The sequence below is a fragment of the Tursiops truncatus genome, unplaced genomic scaffold (genome assembly GCF_011762595.2).
Source record: "Tursiops truncatus isolate mTurTru1 unplaced genomic scaffold, mTurTru1.mat.Y mat_scaffold_168_arrow_ctg1, whole genome shotgun sequence".
Taxonomy (NCBI): Eukaryota; Metazoa; Chordata; class Mammalia; order Artiodactyla; family Delphinidae; genus Tursiops; species Tursiops truncatus.
The window spans coordinates 29,750-57,381 of record NW_022983219.1 but is presented as its reverse complement, the minus strand read 5'-3'; the positions used below and the strand labels follow the sequence as shown (position 1 = coordinate 57,381).

Sequence of the window (27,632 nt, the reverse complement as noted above, 5' to 3'; positions counted from 1 at the left end):
TTTTATGCAGCACCCCAACTCACCTTTCCCCTTAAGCAAGCATAAGTTGGTTTTCTAAATTTGAGACCCTGTTCTGTTTTGGAATTCAGTTCCTGTGTAGCCAAGTTTACATTCCGTGTATTAGTGATATCTTATGATGTTTCTTTTTCTGTGTGACTTATTTCAGTTAGAATCATCGTACCTGAATCCACTCATTGATGCTGCTACGGGCCTGATGACATAGATTTCATTGCTGAGTGATACTGCATTGTACGTAAGTACCACAAGTTCTTTATCCATTTTTCACTTTCTGTGATATTGAACTTGTACGGTAAACGAGGTTCTTGTAAACAGAGGCGTCCCAAACTTTGGGGTGGCTGTGTCTTTTTGATTTTAATTTCCCTAAGCTATAGGACCATAAGTGGAAGTGCCCTAGGCTCTGTTGCTTTGTTTTTTAGATGTTTCAGGAAACACCATACACTTCTCCCGAGTGTCTGTTGGCAATTTACATCCCGCCCATCAGCATAACAAGGCTCCCAGTTCTCCATGGCCTGTCCTGCCTTTCTGGATTTTACACTTTTTTCAGATGGCCCTTTTGACCGGGGGGAAGTGAGACTTCATTGTAGTGCAGATTTCCTTTGCAAGCTTGCTTGGTTGGCCAAAAAGGGCGTATGCGTTTTTTCCTGAATATATTCAGGAAAAAACGCATACGCCCTTTTTGGCCAAGTGCATCATTGTGGACGTTCTGCCTCTTTTCCTATGCTTTCAATGCAATTCCAGTCTACCTCCTGAAATCGGTTTCCTGCAATTCTGCCCCGCTTTCAAGTCCTCTTGGCAGCCTTACTTCAGTATATTTTTGGACGATAGCTGTCATTTATAACTCTGCAGGTTTGTGAATTACAGTGCCCCTGAGCTCCTTTCTTCAACTCGCTTTCTTGTGACCTGGCCGCAACACCGCAGGATGGCTTCAGGCCCTAATCTGGTTCCGGCACTGCACGCTGAGCCTTTGGTTATTTCCTCTTCCTGGTGGGAAATGAGAGTTAAATTTGCCCGTCCAGACACCTCCAGCTAGTCTCTCATTGGTTCTCGCTATTCCTGTTCATCTTCCGCAGAAATTGCAAACTGGGCCAAACAGGAGGTTAAAGGGACTGACTCTCCAAGTCGGGAGAGTGTTAGTAAAGCGTCTGGAATGTTGCACCCGAGTACCAGGGTACGAAAACTGAGACATATTTGAACACGTCTCCCGATCACATGGTTGATCATACTCTAGGTTCCACATGCATGTTTTAGCTGAAGGAAGAATACCTTAAACCTGGGTAGTTGAAACCCGTGGAATGGGTACCATGCAATATGACTTCAAAGGGTCTTCATTTGCTCACCGAACCTCTCCAATCCTATCACTGCTGCGTTTATGCCCCTGTACACATGCTTGATTCTCTTTCGGAGACATAGCAATCCATAGGTTTTAAGATACTTACTAGTCAGGTACATTCTTAGGCGTTTAATATGGGGTGTTGAGTCCATTTCGTTGAGCAAGGAGTAGCTCTTGTCTATTCCATATTTGGCTTAAGGAACTTTATCTGTGCTCATTTCAATCTCTGGTTTTATGCAGCACCCCAACTCACCTTTACCCTTAAGCAAGCATAAGTTGGTTTTCTAAATTTGAGACCCTGTTCTGTTTTGGAATTCAGTTCCTGTGTAGCCAAGTTTACATTCCGTGTATTAGTGATATCTTATGATGTTTCTTTTTCTGTGTGACTTATTTCAGTTAGATTCATCGTACTTAATCCACTCATTATGCTGCTACGGGTCTGATGACATAGATTTCATTGCTGAGTGATATTGCATTGTACGTAAGTACCACAACTTCTTTATCCATTTTTCACTTTCTGCGATATTGAACTTGTACCATAAACGAGGTTCTTGTAAACAGAGCCGTCCCAAACTTTGGGGTGGCTGTGTCTTTTTGATTTTAATTTCCCTAATCTATAGGACCATAAGTGGAAGTGCCCTAGGCTCTGTTGCTTTGTTTTTTAGATGTTTCAGGAAACACCATACACTTCTCCAGAGTGGCTGTTGGCAATTTACATCCCGCCCATCAGCATAAGAAGGCTCCCAGTTCTCCATGGCCTGTCGTGCCTTTCATGGATTTTACACTTTTTTCAGATGGCCCTTTTGACCAGGTGGAAGTGAGACTTCATTGTAGTGCAGATTTCCTTTGCAAGCTTGCTTGGTTGGCCAAAAAGTGCGTATGCGTTTTTTCCTGAATATATTCAGGAAAAAACGCATACGCCCTTTTTGGCCAAGTGCATCATTGTCGAGGTTCTGACTCTCTTCATATGTTTTCAATGCAATTCCAGTCTACCTCCTGAAATCGGTTTCCTGCAATTCTGCCTTGCTTTCAATGTCTCTTCATAGCCTTACCTCAATATATTTTTTGAAAATAGTTGGCCTTTATAACTCTGCAGGTTTTTGAATTGCAGTGGCCCTTAGCCCCATTTTTCAGCTCTTATTTTTGTGGTCTTGCCCCATAACCACAGGATTCCTTGAAGCCCTATTTTTCTTCTGGGGCACCTTGCTGTGCCTTTGGTTAATTCTTCTTACTGATGTGACATTAGAGTGACATGTGCCCATTGAAACCGCTACAGCTAGTTTCTCACTGGTTCCCCCTATTCCCATTCATCCTCTGCACTAACTGCAGACTGTGCGATACCAGAACTTAAAGGCATGGACTCCATGTGGGGATGTTGTTAGTAAAGCGGCTGGAATGTCGATCCGGAGCCCCAGGAGAGGAAAAATGAGGTGTGTTTTAGAAACCTTTCCCGATCATATGGTATACCAGTCGCTGGGTTTCCCAAGCATGGTTTAGCTGTAGGAAGATTCCCTTCAACCTGGAGTGTTGGGACCCTTGGACTGAGTAGCATGAAGTATTGCATTAAACTTTCGGCAGTTGCTCACCAAAGCTCACCAATCCTCTCAGCCCCAAGTGTCCAGCCTTATGTCTTATCCAGCTGTGGGTTTATATGTGGTCAATCCAGGTTGCATCACAGCCCCTGAGCGAATTTTGTAAGAATTTTTCTCTCTTTCATTGTTTCAGCGTTTTGTTTTTAAAATTTATTTCTATAATGGGGTTTAGCTCATTTTCACTGCTGTGTTTGTGCCGCTCTGCACACACTTGATTCCCTTATGGAGATATATCAATACATGGGTTTTAAGATTCTTATTACTCAGATATATTTCTCTGCGGTGTATAGGGTGTGTTGAGGCCAGTTCATTGAGCAAGGTGTAGATCTTGTCTAATACCTATTTGGTTTATTGAACGGTATCTGTGCTAATTTCAAACTCTGGTTTTATGCATCACCCCACCTCTCCTTTCCCCTTAAGCTGACATAAGTGTGTTTTCTAAATGTGAGACACTGTTCTGTTCTGTAATTCATTTCTTGTGCAGCCATATTTACCCTCCCTCTATAAGTGATATCTTATGATATGTTTCTTTTTCTGTTTGACTTATTTCAAGTAGTATTATCGGACCTAAATCCACTCTTTATCCTTCTACTAGCCTTATTACATTGATTTCATGGTGAAGAGATATTCCATTGTACATAAGTACCACATCTTCTTTATCCATTGTTCTCTTTCCTGGGATATTTAAGGTGTACTGAAGTTGAGGTTCTTGTAAACAGAGTAGCCCTAAACTGTGGTGTGCTTGTGTCTTGTTGATTTTTAGACTTCCCTAGATATACTCCCATGATTGGAAGTGTCCTATGCTCTGTAGCTCTGTTTTTTAGATGATTTAGGAACCACCATACACTTCTCCAGAGTGGCTCTCGGCAGTTCACACACTGCCCATCAGCGTATAAAGGCTCCCTGTTACTCCATGGCCTGTCCTGCATTTCTGGTTTTTACAATTTTTTAGGATGGCCCTTTTGACCGGTGGGAAGTGAGACTTCTTTGTTGTGCACATTTGCATTGCTTGCTTGCTTCGTTGCCCATAAAGTGCGTATGCGTTTTTTCCTGGATATAATCAGGAAAAAACGCATACGCCCTTTTGGGCCAACTGCATCATTGTCGAAATTCTGCCGCTTTTCATGTGCGTTAAAGACGAGTCCAATCTATCTCTTGAAATCTGTTTCTTGCAATTCTGTCTTGCATTCAGATCCTCTTCTTTGCCTTACCTCAACATATTTTTGGACGTTAGTTTTCATTTATAACTCTGCAGGTTTGTGAATTGCAGTGACCCTGAGCTCCATTTTTTAAGTTGCTCTTTTGTGAGCTGGCCTCAAACCCGCAGGATTGCTTCAGGCCCTATTTTGGCTCCGGCGAGGCAGGCTGAGCCTTTCTTTAATTCTTATTCTTAATGGGAAATTAGAGTGATATGTGCCCGTCCAAACCCCTACAACTATTCTCTCATTGGTTCCCCCTCTTCCCGTTCATCCTCCTCACAATTTGCAAAATGTGTGAAACAGAAGTTTAAATGTGCTGATTCTCCAAGTGGGGAGATTCTAAGTAGCGTGGCTGGAATGGTGAACAGGAGCACCAGGAGAGGATAAATGAGGTGCATTTTAGACACATCTCCCGATCACATGGTGTACAGTCCTCTGGGTTTTCCATGCATGTTTTAGCTATAGGAAGATCCCTTGAACCTGCAGATTTGGGACCCATTGAATGGGTACCAGGTAGTATTACTTTAAAGGGTGTGCATTTCCTCACCCAACCTCACATTTCTCTTAGCGCAAACAGTTTCCAGCCTTATGTCTCATCCTGCTGTGGGTCTAGATGTGTTCAATCCATGTTGCATCACCGTCCCTGAGGAAAAGTTGTAAGAGGTTTTCTCTGTCTCTCTGTCGTTTATTTTTTTCAATTTATTACTATATTGGTTACAGCTGATTTTCAAAGCTCTGTTTCTTGCTGCTGTACATCCACTTGATTCACGTACAGAGAGACATCAATAAATTCTTTTTCAGATTCTTACCAGTCGTATATATTCTTTTCCGGTGACTTGAGTGTGCTGAGTGCAGTTCTTTTAGCTACCGTGTAGGCCTTGTTGATTATCAGTTTGGTATTTGGAATGGTATCTTTGCTAATTTCAACCTCCTGGATGATGCCTCACCCCTCCCCACCTTTCCCGTTTAGCAGCCTTATGCGTGTTTTCTACATATTTGACTATGTTTTTGTTTTGTAATTTATTTCATGTGTAGCCATTTTGGATTCCACCTTTAAGTGATATCTTATGATATGTGTCTTTTTCTTTTTGAATTCTGTCACTTAGAATGATCATACGTAACTCCTCCGGAGTTGTTACAACTGGCCATATTTCATTGATTTCCAGGCTGAATAATATTCCACTCTACCTAAGTACCACATCTCTATCCATTTTTTCCCTCCAGAGACATTTAAGTTATATCCTAGTCGAGGATCTTTTAAACAGAGAGGGGGTAAACATTGGGGTGCCTGTGTCCTCTCGATTTTTGTTTTTCCCAAGATATACGCCCATGAGTGCAAGTGCCCTATGCTCTGTAGCTCATTTTTTAGATGCTTTAGTAAACACAATACACTTCTCCAGAATGGCCGTTGGCAATATACATTTCCACTATAAGTCTCACAGGGCTCCCTCTTCTCGTTGCCCTGTCCTGCATTTCTGTTGTTTACGCTTTATGAGGATGGCTCTTCTGACTGATGCGAAGTGATATCTTTTGTAGTATTGACTTCCAGTGCCCACCTGTTTGGTTGGCTAAAAAAGTGTATGCCCTTTTCTTGAATATATACAGAAAAAAACGCATACACCCTTTTTGGCCAACTGCAATGTTGGCAATGTTCAGCTCCTTTTCTTGTGCTTAATGGCGAGTCCTTTCTACCTCCTCAAATCCCTTTCCTGCCATTCTCCCTTGCTTACAAGTCCTTTTCTCTGACTTTCCTCAAGACATTTTTCAGTGATGGATATTTTCAACTCTGCAGTTTTGTGAATTTTACTGCCCCTGAGTTCCATTGTTCAACTTGTGTTTATGGGAACTGGCCACAAAGCAGCGGGATTTCCTCAAGCCCTATACTGTTTCCATGGGCAACCCTAGCCTTTGGTCAATTCGTCTTCCTGATTGGAAATTAGAGTGACATGTGCCTGTCTGAACACCTAGGACTTGTCTCTCATTGTTCCTCATCCTTCCGCTTCATCCTCTGGACAAATTCCAAACTGTACGCAACAGGATGTTGACAGTGCTGACATCTCCAAGTGGGGAGACTGTTAGTAAAGACGCTGGAGGGGTGAACCCGAGCACCAGGAGATGAGGAGATGAGATGCCTTTTCCAAACTCTTCCCGATCAGACGGTATACCATCCTCTGGGTGTGACAGACATGTTTTAGCAGTAGGAAGAGTTCCATTCATGTAAGGAGAACACCAGGGCTTTTTCAAAATCAGTGTCTCCCCGAAACCCAAACTGGGGAAGTTTTTAAGCTACGGCTACACATATGTTCATTAAGGGCCTTGGGAAGTAGGCAGAGTCCAAACTTTAGATGATTGAAGTCTTCAGGGTCAGAAGCACTCACCACCAGCTTCCCTTAGGCTACACTTTAACTGTCATTGATAGATGATGTCAATAAAAATATCTATTCTTTTTCAGATTATTTCCCCTTATAGGTTATTGCAAAATGTTGAGTGTAGTTCCCTGTGCTATACAGTAGTTCCTTGTTGATGATCTATTTTATACATAGCAGTGTGTATGTGTTAATTCCAAACTGTTAATTTATCCCTCCTCCCACCTTTCCCCTTTGGTAATAATAAATTATAAGATTTTATACTTCTCAGAAATGGGGGAGCTGAAAGAGAGGTATCATTTTCAATGGAAAAGCATTTAAAACAAGATTGAAGGTTTAACCAAGATTATTAGATGTACATCCTTGGAAAGAAATCACTTCGTTTCTCTAATATTGACCTGACAAATAAGACAAACCTTTTCACTGAACTTGCTTATAAAAAGTGATGGAAATATCAAATGGAAGTGTTAGAAACATCTTATTTTACCCGAGCCTTATACACTGTTCTATGTTAACTACAGTTTGGCTCACACATCTGTTCATTGAGGTTACAATAGTCTCAATTTCTGTTACTGATCCTCCAGAGTGGACCCCAACAAGTGTCCCCCTGCCCAGTGTCATTGGGGCCAACAGATCGAGACTGAGTTTGGTTCACAAGCAAAGGAAACTTTATATTTTGATCAGAGAATGGAGAGGTGAGAGCATGCACTACCCCGTGGGCTGTGGGCTGGGCTGCTGTGTAGAGATCCTGTCAGAGTCAGTGGGAGGGAGGGAGGCGGCGGAGCTCTCGAGGGCCGGGTTGGCTGTAGCTCAGGCTCTATATCGTGGAGTCTGCACTGGGCCCCAGGAGCTGAGGTGTCGACCCAGCCATTCTGCACTAGGAAATCTGGTCTGAAGTGCCGGGTGTGGAACCTCTGCATGCGGGACCCTAGGAGCATGTGAAATTAGACAAAGCACAAAGGATAAAAAAGGTTAGACTTGACTTTATTGCCCAGATTCTATTTTTATCTCCCAGGGATTTTTAATGGGCTTTGCTGGGGACAAACCCCTCCTCTGCCTTTTGTCCCGTTCCTCATTCTTGGAGTGCTGAGGGTGCAGACCCTTCTTCTGTAACTGCTGAGTGCTGAGTTGGGAGCCCTCATACCCTGGGGCGAGGGTCAGAGCTTCTCCCCAGCAGCCTCCCGGTGACGTTGATTGTCCCCAGGACCCCTGCCTCCCTGCTCGTCCACCTGAGCACCAGCATTGGAAGTGTTATAGATTCTAATGACCTTTAAGGGTCCAGGAAAGAGATGTGCAGAGACGCTGTGGGGGCCGGTTTCACCCCGCCCCACATTTGTTCAGCCACCTTAGGCTGACCGTTTCTGCCAGCCTAGATGCTCTGACCAGTAGTCTGCGCTTTCTTCAATTAGGCCCCTGAATTAACGTACAAACAGCACCAGGTGTCAGAGCCCTGCCCGCTCAACTCCCAGACAGTCCAGGGTCAGTGGTGATCAAGGACCATGATGGCTACTGAGTCAACAGCCTTTTGAAGTAAACAGGAGTCCAGCCGGTCTTATTGGCCACCATCATCACGGTGTCTGTAGGCTTTTCTATGGTGACAGTGTGGTATACTGTTCCCCCGCCAAGATTATTAGCTCCCCTCTGGGTGCAGTAAGTCCTGCAAGCAGTAGTCTACTCTTTTGGGACACACCCTTGTTGTTTTATGAGAGAAACTCCAGGTCAAGTGATGTTCACACGAGTCGTCATGGTGCCCTGTTGCCCCCGGTTATCTCTCTGGATGTTGGAGTTGGAGGGCCTCCTCACTCGAGGTCGGTGTGCCCACGGAGCGAACCCTGCAACTTCAGGGCATGGTTGGTGGTTAGGATCACCACGTGGGGTCCTTTTCCCTTAGGAGGGAGGTGGCCTTTTGGGCTGCTGATTTCCAGGTTTTTAGATACCGCCAGTATCTTGGCCAGATGTGGCAGTGGGCCAAGCCCCTTGTGACCGTAGTTTATCCTACCTGGATGGCATTCTTGCATTGTTCCATTTCAAGTGGTCCCAGTTTTTGCACTAATTCTCCAATGGCGATTCACCTTTCACCGGGAATGTAAAGGTCAAAGGGTTTAGCTAAATTAGGGAGTTCCAGGGCAAGGGTCTGAATTGACTGCTCTTTCCATTCTTGAAAGGCCACTTCTGGATTCTATTCAAAAGGATCATCATCTTTTCCTTTCAGTGTTTCATATAGAGGCCCAGCTAGTAGACTGTAGTTAGGGATCCAGAAGCAGCAAACCCTGGCCTCCCCAGGAACCCCTAAGCTGTCTTCTAGTTTTAGAAAGGGGTAAGGCTGAAAATGGTTTCTTCCCTTTCCTGGGATGGGCTTCTCTGACCTTCTGTGAGAATGAAGCCCAGGCAGGTCACCGCAGTCTGTGATATTTGAGCTTTTTCTTGGACAACTTCTATCCTTTATTGGCTTGGTAGTTCAGAGGCCTCCTTAGTAGGGCTGGCGATCAGAATGTCGTCTGCATATTGAAGGAGGGTTTCCTTTTCCAGAGGTAGAACTTTTAGGTCTTTAGCTAAGCTTTCCCCAAAGACGGTGTGGGAATTTTTGCACCCTTGGGGCCAGACGGCCCGGAAGTATTGTTTTAGTTGTATGTTGAGTCCTGCCACTCACAAGCCAAAATTTCTTGTGACTCTGGGACTAATGGAATACAAAAGAAGGCATCATTGAAGACTAATACAGAATACCATGTCCTGGTGGTTGGTAGAATGACCAGCAGGGTGTAGGAATTAGGAGCAACTGGAGGTATATCCTCGGTGGCTTCACTGACTGTCCTGACATCCTTTACCAGGTCCCCAGCAGCCCATGGGGCTCTCGTGGTCAGACCAATCCCAGAATATGGAGCTCACCTGGGCAGGTACCCCACCCCCACCCCAGCCCACGGGGCTCTCATGGTCAGGCCCCTCCCAGGATACAGAGCTACCCTTGCAGGTACCGTGGCAGGGCTGGGCACACAGGAACCGTGCACATAGCCCTCATTGCAGAGCACCCCCAGCTCACCTGTCGCTCAGAGCTGACACAGAGCACCTCAGAGCAGGACTTGAACTAACAAACAGCAGCTGCGACAGGTCTGTGACCCTGGGCATCACTCCGTGAGGCCTCCCTCCACCTGGTCTTCCAGAGACTTCCACTGCACCCGGGACACCAGGCCTCTGTCTCCAACCACCACCCACCCCTCCTCTCCCTGACTCCTGGGTTCCTCTCATTAGGAGAGGGTTTTCTTGAAGTTGTCTCCCACTCATGGGCCAGATAAAATGATTAGAAAACAAGCCAAAGCTGCAGCCCCTTGTCTATCCTGACTCTCAGGAGCCCACACCTGTTCCTTGGACCTGGCCGGTTCAGCAAGTTCCATTTTCTGCAACTGTGAGCCCCTGAGGGGTGATGATTGGCTGACCTGGGCAGCCTTACCGTGCCGGCCAGCCCTCCCCAGGTGTGCCTGGGTTGAGATCAATATAAATACCACTCCAGGCAGCAAGAGCCCCTGCAGCCGTGCCTGACGCCATTTTCTCTGCCCTGTCAGCAGTCTCGGGGCTGGGCTGGTGGGAGGGAGTGAGAGGCCACGGCTTTGTGGGTGGCCCAGTGTGAGTGGGGCTCTGCTGGACTTTCTGCAGCAGTTGCCAGGCTGCCACCTGCTAAAGAAGAGGATGTGTCACCCATACCTGCTGCTGGAATTTCTCCCTGGGCAGAGGTGAGGAAGGAAAAAAGCAGTGGGGGCAGGGACAGGACGGGTATCTCAGGCAGGGAAATGGAAATCTTCCAGAAGAGCACCCAGGGCCAGGACCATCCTGGCTGGCCTGCAGGCACCAAGTCGGCCAGCATGCTGTCACTCGTGTGGCTCTATGGCCCTTCCTCTAGGCTTTCAAGTCCTTGTATATATTCAGGTGTTTTACCTGGGACGGGTGGGAATAGTTCAGCAGCAACTGGCCTGGGGCTCAGCTCACGTTTACTCACAGATGCCTCAGCACGGTGCCCCAGCTTTGCAATGAGGACGCTTGTTGCGTGGGGGCTGCTGGCTGAATGGGAGACGATTCCCCACCACTGACCAACTTCAGAATTGTTTACAACTGGAGCAAGTGCCCTGATACGGTTTTCCTCTGTGTAACTGGTGGGTTCTGTGTTTTTTTCTCTTTTTCGTTTTTGGTTCAAGGTAGATTTTATTCCTCTTTTTTGTATTTACAGATATAAGCATGGAAATAATTTATTCATATAAATACATGTATGTGCAGGGAATAATTGTTTTTTCTGTTTTATTTTTTAAATTTTATTTCTTTTTAATTTTGAATTTTATTTTATATTTTTATACAGCAGGTTCTTATTGGTTATCTATTTTATACATATAAATGTATACATGCCAATCCCAGTCTCTCAACTCCTCCCACCACCACCCCCCCAACAGCTTTCCCCCCTTGTTGTCCATACGTTTGTTGTCTACATCTGTTGCTCTATTTATGCCTTGCAAAATGGTTAATCTGTACAGTTTTTCTAGGTTCCACATATATGCATGAATATACAAGATTTGTTTTTCTCTTTCTGACTTACTTCACTCTGTATGACAGTCTCTAGATCCATCGACGTCTCTACAAATGACCCAATTTCATTCCTTTTCATGGCTTAGTAATATTCCATTTTATATATGTACCACAGCTTTATGCATTCGTCTGTCTGTGGGCATTTAGGTTGCTTCCATTACCTCGATATTGTAAATAGTGATGCAATGAACATTGCGGTGAATGACTCTTTTTGATTTATGGTTTTGTCTGGGTATATGTCCAGTACTGGGATTGCTGTATCATATGGTAATTCTATTGTTAGTTTCTTAAGAAATTCCATATTGTTCTCCATAATGACTGTATCAATTTATATTCCCAACAATAGTGGAAGAGGGTTCCTTTTCTCCACACCCTTTCCAGCATTTTTTGTTTGTAGATTTTCTATGATGCCTATTCTACCAGGTGTGAGGTGATACCTCATTGTTGAATCCATTTCGTTGAGCAAGGGGTAGGTCTTGTCTATTACATACTTTGGCTTATGGAACGGTATCTGTGCTAATTTCAAACTCTGCTTTTATGCAGCACCCCAACTCACCTTCCCCCTTAAGCAAGCATAAGTTGGTTTTCTAAATTTGAGACCCTGTTCTGTTTTGTAATTCAGTTCATGTGTAGCCAAGTTCACATTCCGTGTATTAGTGATACCTTATGATGTTTCTTTTTCTGTGTGACTTATTTCACTTAGAATCATCGTGCCTCAATCCACTCATTATGCTGGTACGGGCCTGGTGACATAGATTTCATTGCTGAGTGGTATTCTGTTGTACATAAGTACCGCAACTTCTTTATCCATTATTTGCTCTCTGGCATATTTAACTTGTGCCGCAGAAGAGATTCCTGTAAAAAGAGCCGTCCCAAATTTTGGGGTGGCTGTGTCTTTTTGATTTTAATTTCCCTAAGCTATAGGACCATAAGTGGAAGTGCCCTAGGCTCTGTTGCTTTGTTTTTTAGATGTTTCAGGAAACACCATACACTTCTCCAGAGTGTCTGTTGGCAATTTACATCCCGCCCATCAGCATAACAAGGCTCCCAGTTCTCCATGGCCTGTCCTGCCTTTCTGGATTTTACACTTTTTTCAGATGGCCCTTTTGACCGGGGGGAAGTGAGACTTCATTGTAGTGCAGATTTCCTTTGCAAGCTTGCTTGGTTGGCCAAAAAGGGCGTATGCGTTTTTTCCTGAATATATTCAGGAAAAATATGCATACGCCCTTTTTGGCCAAGTGCATCATTGTGGACGTGCTGCCTCTTTTCCTGTGTTTTAAATGCAATCCAATTCCGATTCCTCCTGAAATCGGTTTCCTGCAATTCTGCCCCGCATTCAAGTCCTCTTGGCAGCCCTACTTCAGTATATTTTTGGACAATAGCTGTCATTTATAAATCTGCAGGTTTGTGAATTACAGTGCCCCTGAGCTCCTTTCTTCAACTCGCTTTCTTGTGAGCTGGCCACAACACCGCAGGATTGCTTCAGGCCCTAATCTGGTTCCGGCACGGCATGCTGAGCCTTTGGTTTATTCCTCTTCCCTGTGGGAAATGAGAGTTAAATTTGCCCGTCCAGACACCTCCAGCTAGTCTCTCATTGGTTCTCCCTATTCCTGTTCATCTTCCGCAGAAATTGCAAACTGGGCCAAACAGGAGGTTAAAGGCGCTGACTCTCCAAGTCGGGAGAGTGTTAGTAAAGCGTCTGGAATGTTGCACCCGAGTACCAGGGAACGAAAAGTGAGACACATTTGAACACGTTTCTCGATCACACGGTGGATCATACTCTGGGTTCCACATGCATGTTTTAGCTGAAGGAAGAATCCCTTAAACCTGGAGAGTTGAGACCCATGGAATGGGTACCATGCAATATGACTTCAAAGGGTCTGCATTTGCTCACCGAACCTCACCAATCTTATGAGCCCCAAGTGTCCAGCCTTATGTGTCACCCAGCTCTGGGTGTAGATATGGTAAATGCAGGTTGCATCAGAAGCCTTGAATGAATTACTTAAGTATTGCTCTCTATTTCACTGTCATTGTGTTTTGTTTAAGAAATTTATTTTTAATATGGGATTTAGCTGATTTTCACTGCTTTAATGCCGCTGTACACACTCTTGATTCTCTTACAGAGATATATAAATCCATAGCTTTTATGATTCTTACTAGTCAGGTATATTCCTAGGCGTTGAATATGGGGTGTTGAGTCCATTTCGTTGAGCAAGGAGTAGCTCTTGTCTATTCCATATTTGGCTTATAGAACTTTATCTGTGCTCATTTCAATCTCTGGTTTTATGCAGCACCCCAACTCACCTTTCCCCTTAAGCAAGCATAAGTTGGTTTTCTAAATTTGAGACCCTGTTCTGTTTTGGAATTCAGTTCCTGTGTAGCCAAGTTTACATTCCGTGTATTAGTGATATCTTATGATGTTTCTTTTTCTGTGTGACTTATTTCAGTTAGATTCATCGTACTTAATCCACTCATTATGCTGCTACGGGCCTGATGACATAGATTTCATTGCTGAGTGATATTGCATTGTACGTAAGTACCACAACTTCTTTATCCATTTTTCACTTTCTGCGATATTGAACTTGTACCGTATATGAGGTTCTTGTAAACAGAGCCATCCCAAACTTTGGGGTGGCTGTGTCTTTTTGATTTTAATTTCCCTAAACTATAGGACCATAAGTGGAAGTGCCCTAGGCTCTGTTGCTTTGTTTTTTAGATGTTTCAGGAAACACCATACACTTCTCCAGAGTGGCTGTTGGCAATTTACATCCCGCCCATCAGCATAACAAGGCTCCCACTTCTCCATGGCCTGTCGTGCCTTTATGGATTTTACACTTTTTTCAGATGGCCCTTTTGACCAGGGGAAAGTGAGACTTCATTGTAGTGCAGATTTCCTTTGCAAGCTTGCTTGGTTGGCCAAAAAGTGTGTATGCGTTTTTTCCTGACTATATTCAGGAAAAAACGCATACGCCCTTTTTGGCCAAGTGCATCATTGTCGAGGTTCTGACTCTCTTCATATGTTTTCAATGCAATTCCAGTCTACCTCCTGAAATCGGTTTCCTGCAATTCTGCCTTGCTTTCAATGCTTCTTCATAGCCTTACCTCAATATATTTTTTGAAAATAGTTGGCCTTTATAACTCTGCAGGTTTTTGAATTGCAGTGGCCCTTAGCTCCATTTTTCAGCTCTTATTTTTGTGATCTTGCCCCATAACCACAGGATTCCTTGAAGCTCTATTCTTCTTCTGGGGCACCTTGCTGTGCCTTTGGTTAATTCTTCTTACTGATGTGAAATTAGAGTGACATGTGCCCATTGAAACCGCTACAGCTAGTTTCTCACTGGTTCCCCCTATTCCCATTCATCCTCTGCACTAACTGCAGACTGTGCGATACCAGAACTTAAAGGCATTGACTCCATGTGGGGATGTTGTTAGTAAAGCGGCTGGAATGTCGATCCGGAGCCCCAGGAGAGGAAAAATGAGGTGTGTTTTAGAAACCTTTCCCGATCATATGGTATACCAGTCGCTGGGTTTCCCAAGCATGGTTTAGCTGTAGGAAGATTCCCTTCAACCTGGAGTGTTGGGACCCTTGGACTGAGTAGCATGAAGTATTGCATTAAACTTTCGGCAGTTGCTCACCAAAGCTCACCAATCCTCTCAGCCCCAAGTGTCCAGCCTTATGTCTTATCCAGCTGTGGGTTTATATGTGGTCAATCCAGGTTGCATCACAGCCCCTGAGCGAATTTTGTAAGAATTTTTCTCTCTTTCATTGTTTCAGCGTTTTGTTTTTAAAATTTATTTCTATAATGGGGTTTAGCTCATTTTCACTGCTGTGTTTGTGCCGCTCTGCACACACTTGATTCCCTTATGGAGATATATCAATACATGGGTTTTAAGATTCTTATTACTCAGATATATTTCTCTGCGGTGTATAGGGTGTGTTGAGGCCAGTTCATTGAGCAAGGTGTAGATCTTGTCTAATACCTATTTGGTTTATTGAACGGTATCTGTGCTAATTTCAAACTCTGGTTTTATGCATCACCCCACCTCTCCTTTCCCCTTAAGCTGACATAAGTGTGTTTTCTAAATGTGAGACACTGTTCTGTTCTGTAATTCATTTCTTGTGCAGCCATATTTACCCTCCCTCTATAAGTGATATCTTATGATATGTTTCTTTTTCTGTTTGACTTATTTCAAGTAGTATTATCGGACCTAAATCCACTCTTTATCCTTCTACTAGCCTTATTACATTGATTTCATGGTGAAGAGATATTCCATTGTACATAAGTACCACATCTTCTTTATCCATTGTTCTCTTTCCTGGGATATTTAAGGTGTACTGAAGTTGAGGTTCTTGTAAACAGAGTAGCCCTAAACTGTGGTGTGCTTGTGTCTTGTTGATTTTTAGACTTCCCTAGATATACTCCCATGATTGGAAGTGTCCTATGCTCTGTAGCTCTGTTTTTTAGATGATTTAGGAACCACCATACACTTCTCCAGAGTGGCTCTCGGCAGTTCACACACTGCCCATCAGCGTATAAAGGCTCCCTGTTCTCCATGGCCTGTCCTGCATTTCTGGTTTTTACAATTTTTTAGGATGGCCCTTTTGACCGGTGGGAAGTGAGACTTCTTTGTTGTGCACATTTGCATTGCTTGCTTGCTTCGTTGCCCATAAAGTGCGTATGCGTTTTTTCCTGGATATAATCAGGAAAAAACGCATACGCCCTTTTGGGCCAACTGCATCATTGTCGAAATTCTGCCGCTTTTCATGTGCGTTAAAGACGAGTCCAATCTATCTCTTGAAATCTGTTTCTTGCAATTCTGTCTTGCATTCAGATCCTCTTCTTTGCCTTACCTCAACATATTTTTGGACGTTAGTTTTCATTTATAACTCTGCAGGTTTGTGAATTGCAGTGACCCTGAGCTCCATTTTTTAAGTTGTTCTTTTGTGAGCTGGCCTCAAACCCGCAGGATTGCTTCAGGCCCTATTTTGGCTCCGGCGAGGCAGGCTGAGCCTTTCTTTAATTCTTATTCTTAATGGGAAATTAGAGTGATATGTGCCCGTCCAAACCCCTACAACTATTCTCTCATTGGTTCCCCCTCTTCCCGTTCATCCTCCTCACAATTTGCAAAATGTGTGAAACAGAAGTTTAAATGTGCTGATTCTCCAAGTGGGGAGATTCTAAGTAGCGTGGCTGGAATGGTGAACAGGAGCACCAGGAGAGGATAAATGAGGTGCATTTTAGACACATCTCCCGATCACATGGTGTACAGTCCTCTGGGTTTTCCATGCATGTTTTAGCTATAGGAAGATCCCTTGAACCTGCAGATTTGGGACCCATTGAATGGGTACCAGGTAGTATTACTTTAAAGGGTGTGCATTTCCTCACCCAACCTCACATTTCTCTTAGCGCAAACAGTTTCCAGCCTTATGTCTCATCCTGCTGTGGGTCTAGATGTGTTCAATCCATGTTGCATCACCGTCCCTGAGGAAAAGTTGTAAGAGGTTTTCTCTGTCTCTCTGTCGTTTATTTTTTTCAATTTATTACTATATTGGTTACAGCTGATTTTCAAAGCTCTGTTTCTTGCTGCTGTACATCCACTTGATTCACATACAGAGAGACATCAATAAATTCTTTTTCAGATTCTTACCAGTCGTATATATTCTTTTCCGGTGACTTGAGTGTGCTGAGTGCAGTTCTTTTAGCTACCGTGTAGGCCTTGTTGATTATCAGTTTGGTATTTGGAATGGTATCTTTGCTAATTTCAACCTCCTGGATGATGCCTCACCCCTCCCCACCTTTCCCGTTTAGCAGCCTTATGCGTGTTTTCTACATATTTGACTATGTTTTTGTTTTGTAATTTATTTCATGTGTAGCCATTTTGGATTCCACCTTTAAGTGATATCTTATGATATGTGTCTTTTTCTTTTTGAATTCTGTCACTTAGAATGATCATACGTAACTCCTCCGGAGTTGTTACAACTGGCCATATTTCATTGATTTCCAGGCTGAATAATATTCCACTCTACCTAAGTACCACATCTCTATCCATTTTTTCCCTCCAGAGACATTGAAGTTATATCCTAGTCGAGGATCTTTTAAACAGAGAGGGGGTAAACATTGGGGTGCCTGTGTCCTCTCGATTTTTGTTTTTCCCAAGATATACGCCCATGAGTGCAAGTGCCCTATGCTCTGTAGCTCATTTTTTAGATGCTTTAGTAAACACAATACACTTCTCCAGAATGGCCGTTGGCAATATACATTTCCACTATAAGTCTCACAGGGCTCCCTCTTCTCGTTGCCCTGTCCTGCATTTCTGTTGTTTACGCTTTATGAGGATGGCTCTTCTGACTGATGCGAAGTGATATCTTTTGTAGTATTGACTTCCAGTGCCCACCTGTTTGGTTGGCTAAAAAAGTGTATGCCCTTTTCTTGAATATATACAGAAAAAAACGCATACACCCTTTTTGGCCAACTGCAATGTTGGCAATGTTCAGCTCCTTTTCTTGTGCTTAATGGCGAGTCCTTTCTACCTCCTCAAATCCCTTTCCTGCCATTCTCCCTTGCTTACAAGTCCTTTTCTCTGACTTTCCTCAAGACATTTTTCAGTGATGGATATTTTCAACTCTGCAGTTTTGTGAATTTTACTGCCCCTGAGTTCCATTGTTCAACTTGTGTTTATGGGAACTGGCCACAAAGCAGCGGGATTTCCTCAAGCCCTATACTGTTTCCATGGGCAACCCTAGCCTTTGGTCAATTCGTCTTCCTGATTGGAAATTAGAGTGACATGTGCCTGTCTGAACACCTAGGACTTGTCTCTCATTGTTCCTCATCCTTCCGCTTCATCCTCTGGACAAATTCCAAACTGTACGCAACAGGATGTTGACAGTGCTGACATCTCCAAGTGGGGAGACTGTTAGTAAAGACGCTGGAGGGGTGAACCCGAGCACCAGGAGATGAGGAGATGAGATGCCTTTTCCAAACTCTTCCCGATCAGACGGTATACCATCCTCTGGGTGTGACAGACATGTTTTAGCAGTAGGAAGAGTCCCATTCATGTAAGGAGAACACCAGGGCTTTTTCAAAATCAGTGTCTCCCCGAAACCCAAACTGGGGAAGTTTTTAAGCTACGGCTACACATATGTTCATTAAGGGCCTTGGGAAGTAGGCAGAGTCCAAACTTTAGATGATTGAAGTCTTCAGGGTCAGAAGCACTCACCACCAGCTTCCCTTAGGCTACACTTTAACTATCATTGATAGATGATGTCAATAAAAATATCTATTCTTTTTCAGATTATTTCCCCTTATAGGTTATTGCAAAATGTTGAGTGTAGTTCCCTGTGCTATACAGTAGTTCCTTGTTGATGATCTATTTTATACATAGCAGTGTGTATGTGTTAATCCCAAACTGTTAATTTATCCCTCCTCCCACCTTTCCCCTTTGGTAATAATAAATTATAAGATTTTATACTTCTCAGAAATGGGGGAGCTGAAAGAGAGGTATCATTTTCAATGGAAAAGCATTTAAAACAAGATTGAAGGTTTAACCAAGATTATTAGATGTACATCCTTGGAAAGAAATCACTTCGTTTCTCTAATATTGACCTGACAAATAAGACAAACCTTTTCACTGAACTTGCTTATAAAAAGTGATGGAAATATCAAATGGAAGTGTTAGAAACATCTTATTTTACCCGAGCCTTATACACTGTTCTATGTTAACTACAGTTTGGCTCACACATCTGTTCATTGAGGTTACAATAGTCTCAATTTCTGTTACTGATCCTCCAGAGTGGACCCCAACAAGTGTCCCCCTGCCCAGTGTCATTGGGGCCAACAGATCGAGACTGAGTTTGGTTCACAAGCAAAGGAAACTTTATATTTTGATCAGAGAATGGAGAGGTGAGAGCATGCACTACCCCGTGGGCTGTGGGCTGGGCTGCTGTGTAGAGATCCTGTCAGAGTCAGTGGGAGGGAGGGAGGCGGCGGAGCTCTCGAGGGCCGGGTTGGCTGTAGCTCAGGCTCTATATCGTGGAGTCTGCACTGGGCCCCAGGAGCTGAGGTGTCGACCCAGCCATTCTGCACTAGGAAATCTGGTCTGAAGTGCCGGGTGTGGAACCTCTGCATGCGGGACCCTAGGAGCACGTGAAATTAGACAAAGCACAAAGGATAAAAAAGGTTAGACTTGACTTTATTGCCCAGATTCTATTTTTATCTCCCAGGGATTTTTAATGGGCTTTGCTGGGGACAAACCCCTCCTCTGCCTTTTGTCCCGTTCCTCATTCTTGGAGTGCTGAGGGTGCAGACCCTTCTTCTGTAACTGCTGAGTGCTGAGTTGGGAGCCCTCATACCCTGGGGCGAGGGTCAGAGCTTCTCCCCAGCAGCCTCCCGGTGACGTTGATTGTCCCCAGGACCCCTGCCTCCCTGCTCGTCCACCTGAGCACCAGCATTGGAAGTGTTATAGATTCTAATGACCTTTAAGGGTCCAGGAAAGAGATGTGCAGAGACGCTGTGGGGGCCGGTTTCACCCCGCCCCACATTTGTTCGGCCACCTTAGGCTGACCGTTTCTGCCAGCCTAGATGCTCTGACCAGTAGTCTGCGCTTTCTTCAATTAGGCCCCTGAATTAACGTACAAACAGCACCAGGTGTCAGAGCCCTGCCCGCTCAACTCCCAGACAGTCCAGGGTCAGTGGTGATCAAGGACCATGATGGCTACTGAGTCAACAGCCTTTTGAAGTAAACAGGAGTCCAGCCGGTCTTATTGGCCACCATCATCACGGTGTCTGTAGGCTTTTCTATGGTGACAGTGTGGTATACTGTTCCCCCGCCAAGATTATTAGCTCCCCTCTGGGTGCAGTAAGTCCTGCAAGCAGTAGTCTACTCTTTTGGGACACACCCGTGTTGTTTTATGAGAGAAACTCCAGGTCAAGTGATGTTCACACGAGTCGTCATGGTGCCCTGTTGCCCCCGGTTATCTCTCTGGATGTTGGAGTTGGAGGGCCTCCTCACTCGAGGTCGGTGTGCCCACGGAGCGAACCCTGCAACTTCAGGGCATGGTTGGTGGTTAGGATCACCACGTGGGGTCCTTTTCCCTTAGGAGGGAGGTGGCCTTTTGGGCTGCTGATTTCCAGGTTTTTAGATACCGCCAGTATCTTGGCCAGATGTGGCAGTGGGCCAAGCCCCTTAGTGACCGTAGTTTATCCTACCTGGATGGCATTCTTGCATTGTTCCATTTCAAGTGGTCCCAGTTTTTGCACTAATTCTCCAATGGCGATTCACCTTTCACCGGGAATGTAAAGGTCAAAGGGTTTAGCTAAATTAGGGAGTTCCAGGGCAAGGGTCTGAATTGACTGCTCTTTCCATTCTTGAAAGGCCACTTCTGGATTCTATTCCAAAGGATCATCATCTTTTCCTTTCAGTGTTTCATATAGAGGCCCAGCTAGTAGACTGTAGTTAGGGATCCAGAAGCAGCAAACCCTGGCCTCCCCAGGAACCCCTAAGCTGTCTTCTAGTTTTAGAAAGGGGTAAGGCTGAAAATGGTTTCTTCCCTTTCCTGGGATGGGCTTCTCTGACCTTCTGTGAGAATGAAGCCCAGGCAGGTCACCGCAGTCTGTGATATTTGAGCTTTTTCTTGGACAACTTCTATCCTTTATTGGCTTGGTAGTTCAGAGGCCTCCTTAGTAGGGCTGGCGATCAGAATGTCGTCTGCATATTGAAGGAGGGTTTCCTTTTCCAGAGGTAGAACTTTTAGGTCTTTAGCTAAGCTTTCCCCAAAGACGGTGTGGGAATTTTTGCACCCTTGGGGCCAGACGGCCCGGAAGTATTGTTTTAGTTGTATGTTGAGTCCTGCCACTCACAAGCCAAAATTTCTTGTGACTCTGGGACTAATGGAATACAAAAGAAGGCATCATTGAAGACTAATACAGAATACCATGTCCTGGTGGTTGGTAGAATGACCAGCAGGGTGTAGGAATTAGGAGCAACTGGAGGTATATCCTCGGTGGCTTCACTGACTGTCCTGACATCCTTTACCAGGTCCCCAGCAGCCCATGGGGCTCTCGTGGTCAGACCAATCCCAGAATATGGAGCTCACCTGGGCAGGTACCCCACCCCCACCCCAGCCCACGGGGCTCTCGTGGTCAGGCCCCTCCCAGGATACAGAGCTACCCTTGCAGGTACCGTGGCAGGGCTGGGCACACAGGAACCGTGCACATAGCCCTCATTGCAGAGCACCCCCAGCTCACCTGTCGCTCAGAGCTGACACAGAGCACCTCAGAGCAGGACTTGAACTAACAAACAGCAGCTGCGACAGGTCTGTGACCCTGGGCATCACTCCGTGAGGCCTCCCTCCACCTGGTCTTCCAGAGACTTCCACTGCACCCGGGGCACCAGGCCTCTGTCTCCAACCACCACCCACCCCTCCTCTCCCTGACTCCTGGGTTCCTCTCATTAGGAGAGGGTTTTCTTGAAGTTGTCTCCCACTCATGGGCCAGATAAAATGATTAGAAAACAAGCCAAAGCTGCAGCCCCTTGTCTATCCTGACTCTCAGGAGCCCACACCTGTTCCTTGGACCTGGCCGGTTCAGCAAGTTCCATTTTCTGCAACTGTGAGCCCCTGAGGGGTGATGATTGGCTGACCTGGGCAGCCTTACCGTGCCAGCCAGCCCTCCCCAGGTGTGCCTGGGTTGAGATCAATATAAATACCACTCCAGGCAGCAAGAGCCCCTGCAGCCGTGCCTGACGCCATTTTCTCTGCCCTGTCAGCAGTCTCGGGGCTGGGCTGGTGGGAGGGAGTGAGAGGCCACGGCTTTGTGGGTGGCCCAGTGTGAGTGGGGCTCTGCTGGACTTTCTGCAGCAGTTGCCAGGCTGCCACCTGCTAAAGAAGAGGATGTGTCACCCATACCTGCTGCTGGAATTTCTCCCTGGGCAGAGGTGAGGAAGGAAAAAAGCAGTGGGGGCAGGGACAGGACGGGTATCTCAGGCAGGGAAATGGAAATCTTCCAGAAGAGCACCCAGGGCCAGGACCATCCTGGCTGGCCTGCAGGCACCAAGTCGGCCGGCATGCTGTCACTCGTGTGGCTCTATGGCCCTTCCTCTAGGCTTTCAAGTCCTTGTATATATTCAGGTGTTTTACCTGGGACGGGTGGGAATAGTTCAGCAGCAACTGGCCTGGGGCTCAGCTCACGTTTACTCACAGATGCCTCGGCACGGTGCCCCAGCTTTGCAATGAGGACGCTTGTTGCGTGGGGGCTGCTGGCTGAATGGGAGACGATTCCCCACCACTGACCAACTTCAGAATTGTTTACAACTGGAGCAAGTGCCCTGATACGGTTTTCCTCTGTGTAACTGGTGGGTTCTGTGTTTTTTTCTCTTTTTCGTTTTTGGTTCAAGGTAGATTTTATTCCTCTTTTTTGTATTTACAGATATAAGCATGGAAATAATTTATTCATATAAATACATGTATGTGCAGGGAATAATTGTTTTTTCTGTTTTATTTTTTAAATTTTATTTCTTTTTAATTTTGAATTTTATTTTATATTTTTATACAGCAGGTTCTTATTGGTTATCTATTTTATACATATAAATGTATACATGCCAATCCCAGTCTCTCAACTCCTCCCACCACCACCCCCCCAACAGCTTTCCCCCCTTGTTGTCCATACGTTTGTTGTCTACATCTGTTGCTCTAGTTATGCCTTGCAAAATGGTTAATCTGTACAGTTTTTCTAGGTTCCACATATATGCATGAATATACAAGATTTGTTTTTCTCTTTCTGACTTACTTCACTCTGTATGACAGTCTCTAGATCCATCGACGTCTCTACAAATGACCCAATTTCATTCCTTTTCATGGCTTAGTAATATTCCATTTTATATATGTACCACAGCTTTATGCATTCGTCTGTCTGTGGGCATTTAGGTTGCTTCCATTACCTCGATATTGTAAATAGTGATGCAATGAACATTGCGGTGAATGACTCTTTTTGATTTATGGTTTTGTCTGGGTATATGTCCAGTACTGGGATTGCTGTATCATATGGTAATTCTATTGTTAGTTTCTTAAGAAATTCCATATTGTTCTCCATAATGACTGTATCAATTTATATTCCCAACAATAGTGGAAGAGGGTTCCTTTTCTCCACACCCTTTCCAGCATTTTCTGTTTGTAGATTTTCTATGATGCCTATTCTACCAGGTGTGAGGTGATACCTCATTGTTGAATCCATTTCGTTGAGCAAGGGGTAGGTCTTGTCTATTACATATTTGGCTTATGGAACGGTATCTGTGCTAATTTCAAACTCTGCTTTTATGCAGCACCCCAACTCACCTTCCCCCTTAAGCAAGCATAAGTTGGTTTTCTAAATTTGAGACCCTGTTCTGTTTTGTAATTCAGTTCATGTGTAGCCAAGTTCACATTCCGTGTATTAGTGATACCTTATGATGTTTCTTTTTCTGTGTGACTTATTTCACTTAGAATCATCGTGCCTCAATCCACTCATTATGCTGGTACGGGCCTGGTGACATAGATTTCATTGCTGAGTGGTATTCTGTTGTACATAAGTACCGCAACTTCTTTATCCATTATTTGCTCTCTGGGATATTTAACTTGTGCCGCAGAAGAGATTCCTGTAAAAAGAGCCGTCCCAAATTTTGGGGTGGCTGTGTCTTTTTGATTTTAATTTCCCTAAGCTATAGGACCATAAGTGGAAGTGCCCTAGGCTCTGTTGCTTTGTTTTTTAGATGTTTCAGGAAACACCATACACTTCTCCCGAGTGTCTGTTGGCAATTTACATCCCGCCCATCAGCATAACAAGGCTCCCAGTTCTCCATGGCCTGTCCTGCCTTTCTGGATTTTACACTTTTTTCAGATGGCCCTTTTGACCGGGGGGAAGTGAGACTTCATTGTAGTGCAGATTTCCTTTGCAAGCTTGCTTGGTTGGCCAAAAAGGGCGTATGCGTTTTTTCCTGAATATATTCAGGAAAAAACGCATACGCCCTTTTTGGCCAAGTGCATCATTGTGGACGTTCTGCCTCTTTTCCTATGCTTTCAATGCAATTCCAGTCTACCTCCTGAAATCGGTTTCCTGCAATTCTGCCCCGCTTTCAAGTCCTCTTGGCAGCCTTACTTCAGTATATTTTTGGACGATAGCTGTCATTTATAACTCTGCAGGTTTGTGAATTACAGTGCCCCTGAGCTCCTTTCTTCAACTCGCTTTCTTGTGACCTGGCCGCAACACCGCAGGATGGCTTCAGGCCCTAATCTGGTTCCGGCACGGCACGCTGAGCCTTTGGTTATTCCTCTTCCTGGTGGGAAATGAGAGTTAAATTTGCCCGTCCAGACACCTCCAGCTAGTCTCTCATTGGTTCTCCCTATTCCTGTTCATCTTCCGCAGAAATTGCAAACTGGGCCAAACAGGAGGTTAAAGGCGCTGACTCTCCAAGTGGGGAGAGTGTTAGTAAAGCGTCTGGAATGTTGCACCCGAGTACCAGGGGAGGAAAACTGAGACATATTTGAACACGTCTCCCGTTCACACGGTTGATCATACTCTGGGTTCCACATGCATGTTTTAGCTGAAGGAAGAATACCTTAAACCTGGAGAGTTGAGACCCGTGTAATGGGTACCATGCAATATGACTTCAAAGGGTCTTCATTTGCTCACCGAACCTCTCCAATCCTATCACTGCTGCGTTTATGCCCCTGTACACACGCTTGATTCTCTTTTAGAGACATAGCAATCCATAGGTTTTAAGATACTTACTAGTCAGGTACATTCTTAGGCGTTTAATATGGGGTGTTGAGTCCATTTCGTTGAGCAAGGAGTAGCTCTTGTCTATTCCATATTTGGCTTAAGGAACTTTATCTGTGCTCATTTCAATCTCTGGTTTTATGCAGCACCCCAACTCACCTTTCCCCTTAAGCAAGCATAAGTTGGTTTTCTAAATTTGAGACCCTGTTCTGTTTTGGAATTCAGTTCCTGTGTAGCCAAGTTTACATTCCGTGTATTAGTGATATCTTATGATGTTTCTTTTTCTGTGTGACTTATTTCAGTTAGAATCATCGTACCTGAATCCACTCATTATGCTGCTAAGGGCCTGATGACATAGATTTCATTGCTGAGTGATACTGCATTGTACGTAAGTACCACAAGTTCTTTATCCATTTTTCACTTTCTGTGATATTGAACTTGTACGGTAAACGAGGTTCTTGTAAACAGAGGCGTCCCAAACTTTGGGGTGGCTGTGTCTTTTTGATTTTAATTTCCCTAAGCTATAGGACCATAAGTGGAAGTGCCCTAGGCTCTGTTGCTTTGTTTTTTAGATGTTTCAGGAAACACCATACACTTCTCCCGAGTGTCTGTTGGCAATTTACATCCCGCCCATCAGCATAACAAGGCTCCCAGTTCTCCATGGCCTGTCCTGCCTTTCTGGATTTTACACTTTTTTCAGATGGCCCTTTTGACCAGGGGGAAGTGAGACTTCATTGTAGTGCAGATTTCCTTTGCAAGCTTGCTTGGTTGGCCAAAAAGGGCGTATGCGTTTTTTCCTGAATATATTCAGGAAAAAACGCATACGCCCTTTTTGGCCAAGTGCATCATTGTGGACGTTCTGCCTCTTTTCCTATGCTTTCAATGCAATTCCAGTCTACCTCCTGAAATCGGTTTCCTGCAATTCTGCCCCGCTTTCAAGTCCTCTTGGCAGCCTTACTTCAGTATATTTTTGGACGATAGCTGTCATTTATAACTCTGCAGGTTTGTGAATTACAGTGCCCCTGAGCTCCTTTCTTCAACTCGCTTTCTTGTGACCTGGCCGCAACACCGCAGGATGGCTTCAGGCCCTAATCTGGTTCCGGCACGGCACGCTGAGTCTTTGGTTATTTCCTCTTCCTGGTGGGAAATGAGAGTTAAATTTGCCCGTCCAGACACCTCCAGCTAGTCTCTCATTGGTTCTCGCTATTCCTGTTCATCTTCCGCAGAAATTGCAAACTGGGCCAAACAGGAGGTTATAGGGACTGACTCTCCAAGTCGGGAGAGTGTTAGTAAAGCGTCTGGAATGTTGCACCCGAGTACCAGGGTACGAAAACTGAGACATATTTGAACACGTCTCCCGATCACATGGTTGATCATACTCTAGGTTGCACATGCATGTTTTAGCTGAAGGAAGAATACCTTAAACCTGGGTAGTTGAAACCCGTGGAATGGGTACCATGCAATATGACTTCAAAGGGTCTTCATTTGCTCACCGAACCTCTCCAGTCCTATCACTGCTGCGTTTATGCCCCTGTACACATGCTTGATTCTCTTTCAGAGACATAGCAATCCATAGGTTTTAAGATACTTACTAGTCAGGTATATTGCTTGGCAGTTAATATGGGGTGTTGAGTCCATTTCGTTGAGCAAGGAGTAGCTCTTGTCTATTCCATATTTGGCTTAAGGAACTTTATCTGTGCTCATTTCAATCTCTGGTTTTATGCAGCACCCCAACTCACCTTTCCCCTTAAGCAAGCATAAGTTGGTTTTCTAAATTTGAGACCCTGTTCTGTTTTGGAATTCAGTTCCTGTGTAGCCAAGTTTACATTCCGTGTATTAGTGATATCTTATGATGTTTCTTTTTCTGTGTGACTTATTTCAGTTAGATTCATCGTACTTAATCCACTCATTATGCTGCTACGGGCCTGATGACATAGATTTCATTGCTGAGTGATATTGCATTGTACGTAAGTACCACAACTTCTTTATCCATTTTTCACTTTCTGCGATATTGAACTTGTACCGTAAACGAGGTTCTTGTAAACAGAGCCGTCCCAAACTTTGGGGTGGCTGTGTCTTTTTGATTTTAATTTCCCTAAGCTATAGGACCATAAGTGGAAGTGCCCTAGGCTCTGTTGCTTTGTTTTTTAGATGTTTCAGGAAACACCATACACTTCTCCAGAGTGGCTGTTGGCAATTTACATCCCGCCCATCAGCATAAGAAGGCTCCCAGTTCTCCATGGCCTGTCGTGCCTTTATGGATTTTACACTTTTTTCAGATGGCCCTTTTGACCAGGTGGAAGTGAGACTTCATTGTAGTGCAGATTTCCTTTGCAAGCTTGCTTGGTTGGCCAAAAAGTGCGTATGCGTTTTTTCCTGAATATATTCAGGAAAAAACACATACGCCCTTTTTGGCCAAGTGCATCATTGTCGAGGTTCTGACTCTCTTCATATGTTTTCAATGCAATTCCAGTCTACCTCCTGAAATCGGTTTCCTGCAATTCTGCCTTGCTTTCAATGTCTCTTCATAGCCTTACCTCAATATATTTTTTGAAAATAGTTGGCCTTTATAACTCTGCAGGTTTTTGAATTGCAGTGGCCCTTAGCCCCACTTTTCAGCTCTTATTTTTGTGGTCTTGCCCCATAACCACAGGATTCCTTGAAGCCCTATTTTTCTTCTGGGGCACCTTGCTGTGCCTTTGGTTAATTCTTCTTACTGATGTGACATTAGAGTGACATGTGCCCATTGAAACCGCTACAGCTAGTTTCTCACTGGTTCCCCCTATTCCCATTCATCCTCTGCACTAACT

At 44.6% G+C, this 27,632-nt stretch overlaps 1 long non-coding RNA gene across 1 annotated transcript; it reads left to right on the top strand.

Moving 5' to 3' along the window:
• Nucleotides 1-213: 213 nt before the first annotated feature.
• LOC141277727 (uncharacterized) lies at nt 214-26,748 on the top strand. The gene is made up of 3 exons (XR_012329489.1): nt 214-253; nt 25,125-25,210; nt 26,705-26,748. It is a non-coding gene; the product is annotated as an uncharacterized lncRNA (long non-coding RNA).
• The last annotated feature ends 884 nt before the right edge of the window (nt 26,749-27,632 follow it).